Genomic DNA, 4,541 nt, shown 5'->3' on the forward strand with positions numbered 1-4,541 from the left:
ACAGTGAAGCTGAAATGCAGCATAAAGCAGGGAACAAGAAAACGGAAGTCCCCGCATGTTGAAGCATAGCAATTTCTGTTCTCTTTTTCCCCGCATTTTATTGCATTTCAGCTTTACCGGAATGCTGTATTCTAAATTACCGCATGGTGACAAATTTGTATCCTACAGTTCAACAGAATAAAAATTGTCCATTCAGCCGGAGTCGGAGATATACAAAATTGTCACCACTCAGGATTCGAAATCCCATGTTTGAAGGTGTGCGCTTAGAACCTTGCAATAGACAATGTCAGACGCTCGCACCCATGCGATCGTATCGACCTCTACACTGAGCAGAACATACCTCTCTTGTTTGGAGAGGCGCTGACAGGCGGTGGTCCTTCTGCTTCCCGCTCGGTTTGAGAAGCACCCGCCTGCCCGTGCATCAGCGTCTCTGACGCAAACGCCGCCACCATTATTTCCCGGAGAACACCCCGCACAGCAGCAGCATCGTGACCTGGGGACAGCAGAGTCTACAATTAACCGGCGTACAAACCGGCGTAGAAAACCAATCCGAGCACAGCACGCAAACAATGACAACTATACTTTAATTTTCTAACATAATACATGCGCTAAAAATTCTGGAACGACACTTGTCTACTAATTTTGCATTCAGCGTGAGGCTGGGTGGATAAATTTCGGTCACTAAGCTACTACGTACTACGTACAAAAGTGATGGTCGTCGTTCGTTTCGTGTGAGGCCATTATTTAGATCTTTATTCCATCGCATCCACTCTAAATGTAAACGAACAATTCTGTTCCTTAAGCGGCAACGGTTTTGTGCACTAAGACCAGATACGACCTTTTCTTTAAAGCTGAATAAAAGGTGTAAAGTTGTACACAATTTGTCGTCTAGTTTTAGGAACAGATATGTGTCAAAAACACGTTCCTGCTAGAGCAACAGAATTGTTCTTTTCCATTTACAGCGTCCTATCCGTACACCAGCGGTATTCGAAAACATTAAGGGGGCAGACCTGTGAAATGTAAGGGTTTGCAAGAATCGTCACTTTACATAAAAACCACACACCGCATCAATTTAGGATTAAAGATGTAATAAAAGCATACATGGACGCTAATTTTGCCGTTGGCGCCGGTGCACACTCCCCAGGAACATGCCGATCTTCGCCCTCAACTGGAACGACGCAATCCTTCTCGATATGCACGATTGCAGCGCAACGGATACGTCTGCGACGGTCAAAAAAATTGCTAGTTATTCTTTAAAGATGCCCCTAGTAGTTGACCTGGGGGTTTTACCAATTTTAAAATGGAAGTAGTCGAAAAAAATGGACAATTTTTTTTTCCAATTTTTTTGTATTTCAGCTATATGCACTGGAAATGCAAGTGTGTGAATGTCGCTCACCTGCAGGAAAAATTCACACCTTTACCCCCCTAAGTGTACGAATGGAATGTCGCTCATCTGCTGGTGAGCGACATTCACACACTTGCATTTCCAGTGTGATTTTTTTCGAGTACTTCCATCTCGAAACTTGCAAACCCTACGTCCCTACGTCAACCACTAGCGGCATCTTTTTAGAGTTATTCTAGCAATGTTGGTGACAGTTGCAGACGAACCAATCCGTTGGAGTACAATCGTGCACACCAAACAGACTGCATCGTCCAGTTGGAGGTGAAGATGGGTATGTTCCTGGAGAGTGCACACACCGGCGCCAACGGCAAAATTGGCGTCCATCTATGCTCTTAATACATTATTTAATCCTAAATTGATGCGGCGTGTAGTTTTTATGTAATGACTATTTCTCCCAAACCCTTTAATTCACAGGTCGGCCCCTTTAAACAAGCGTCATTCTAGAGTTTTTAGTGAGGTCACCACACTACAAACACAAAGCATCAAGTGAATAAGGTGCTCCAGGCTATCAAAACCAGAGGTGAAAAAGAACAAGTAACTAATTTTCACAATCTGCTCTTCGACGGAACTCTTATTGAAATAATGAAAAAAAAAATGCTTTCGACACTACTAACAATTTCTCCTCTATATCAGTAAGTTACTTTGAAAAACATAAAGAATAAACAAAATAGTTCCTGCTGCATAAAAACGTAAGTATCTAGCAGGAAATAAATTAGAACACGTCTGAGTTTAGAGTTTAAATTTCTGACAGTTATACCAGGTGTCCCGGCTCTTACATGCCAGTGCGTTGGCAGTACGTACTGGCATGTAAGAGCCGGGACACCCGGTACCTACGCGTCATTAGCTTAGCCAGAGCCATAACAGAAATAACAGAAACAGTTACTTTCTTTTCCTACTTGTAGTTTGGATGGTATGAAACACGTTATTGCTGTGAGACAATATGCACATACATTGTGTACTTCAAACAGTAAGGAAGTATGCTTTGCACCCATGCAATTGACTTGGCCCAAGAGGCCGTGGCCACAAACACCAGCTAACTACTTAAATCATGCTCAAAGTATCAATCAACGATAAATACCTACAATTCAATACAAAAACCTTGTTTAAGACGGAATAAAAACATACGCGGCTGACGTAAGCGTTAAATCGATGATTGTAAGTTTTACACAGCTGTCTAGTTTGAGGAACATCCCGTGAAACACTTGTCACATGTGGTACTTGTGAGTTCCAGGTGTGTTTCATACATGTACACCAAACGAAACATATGATACTTGTAGGTCGCCTGCACTTGCCATACGTTTTGGTAACATACATGTGTCAGACGTTCATATTTTTCAAATATAGTTCTTGGCGACATGTATGGCTGACTTATACATATATGCGTCGCCGATGGATTTCCGGCACATGGCATAGGACTCATGTGAGGAACACTCGTTTCGTTGTTATGTACATATATGCATCATACGAGTTAACACACCAATCCCATGAATGGTAGAAATGTCGTAACAAGTTGCACATGTGTGGTAATGAACACTTAGCGACATTAGTTCACTGGTAATCGTGTCAACGAACGTATGTCCACAAATTTTCGAATTTCACTTTTTTAACGTTTCAACATGGGTGAGGAGCTAAGTTTCACATGGTGAAGAGAATATTTTAAAATGTATGTAAATTTTTGAGGTATAGCGATGTGCCAAACAACGCATGTCTACACACTAAATGGCGAGGGACAATTTTTGTACGTAGGCTGGATGTGTCTTTGAGCACATCTAAACCAAATGCAAATTTGCATCCAAGTCACATACAAAATATAACATTTGTACCTAGCCTAGGTACACTTTGTACCTCTGTACAGACAAATTCGTATCTGATGAAGATGTGCTCAAAGACACATCTAACTAAGGTACAAAAATTGTCCCTCCCCATTTAGAGTGTATCAGTCACCTGATCAATGAACGTACGTCCAGCGTGATCTAGTCAACAAACGATGTCCATTGCTCGAGCCACTTGGACATACGTTTGTTGGCCAGATCACACTAGACATACGTTTGTTGACCAGATCACTCTGGACATACGTTCATTGGTCAGATCTGATAGACACACATTTAGTAGATCAATAACATATCATGAATTGGTTAACTTCTTTGCCCTAACTATGCCCTTTAGCATACATTTTCTAAGAAAAATATCACAACGCGTATTGCCTACTTATTAAGTGTGTCAGCACACCCTAAAATGCTGTAAAATAGAGTAATTCGTATTATCACGCTCAACCGAAAGAGGAATTTTGGTGGAAGAAACGTTGATTCCAAGTAGATTTGTGACGTGAATTCAACGTCGAGTATCCACGTGACATCCACGTGGATTTGACTCCTTTTTCCACGCATCGGAACGCCAATTTGCGTTTGACATCAGTTTGTCATCAGTATGTCATCACATTTCATCATCGGATTGTCATCCGTTTGACATCCGTCTGTCATCGGCGAGATGACAAACTGTTGACAAACTGATACCATACGTTTCCATGCGGGCAATGTCTACACTGTAAATCTGCAAGGACTTTCAGTGTCCATAGAATTATGCATGTTTTTCACCTCTCAATCGGATGCAAATTTGACTCTTACGGGGAAAGATGTGCATCCTAAAGATGAACAATAAGATTATGTTAAAAGGATGCTTCTTCGCCCATTGCAAGATTCGAATTCGCATCTGCTAGAGGTGTGCACGAAAACGCATCAATCTATGGTCAATAGAAGTCCTTTCAGATTAAGGGTGCATTTTCAAAATGACAATTAAAGAATAATAATGTAAAAGACAAGCGTCATTACGTGGTTTTCATTGCCCCCCTACCTGTGTAAGAACACCTTCTTTTCCAAGTACAAGGTAACACAAATACTTCAGGGCTGCATGTGTGAATACATTCTACAAGGAAAAGAGCCAGTGTACTAAATGTCAAGGCGCAGTTTTCGGCCATTGCAAGATGCGTCGGTGTCCACAGCTCCCAAGGTGTAATTTTGGGTCCCTAGTGACCAATTTATATCTCCAGCCGCTGAAAAAATAAAAATTTGTCTAGCAGCTGGTACAAATTTGTTACTATTCGGGATTCAAATTCGCAACTTGCAGCATCAGCACACAGACG

The 4,541-nt window shown here is 41.6% G+C and overlaps 1 long non-coding RNA gene across 2 annotated transcripts in view; it reads right to left on the reverse strand.

The window, feature by feature from the left end:
• LOC113213327 (uncharacterized) overlaps positions 1-4,541 on the reverse strand; it is a 23,161-nt gene that overhangs the window by 11,305 nt on the left and 7,315 nt on the right. The window contains exon 2 of one of the 2 annotated variants that reach the window (XR_008011891.1): positions 341-493. The exons of the other annotated variant lie outside the window; for it this stretch is intronic. This is a non-coding gene — a long non-coding RNA (uncharacterized LOC113213327). The remainder of the gene's footprint in view (positions 1-340; positions 494-4,541) is intronic. 2 annotated transcript variants of the gene reach the window in all.

Source organism: Frankliniella occidentalis, unplaced genomic scaffold (assembly GCF_000697945.3).
Source record: "Frankliniella occidentalis isolate FOCC.00 unplaced genomic scaffold, Focc_3.1 Scaffold285, whole genome shotgun sequence".
Classification (NCBI taxonomy): domain Eukaryota; kingdom Metazoa; phylum Arthropoda; class Insecta; order Thysanoptera; family Thripidae; genus Frankliniella; species Frankliniella occidentalis.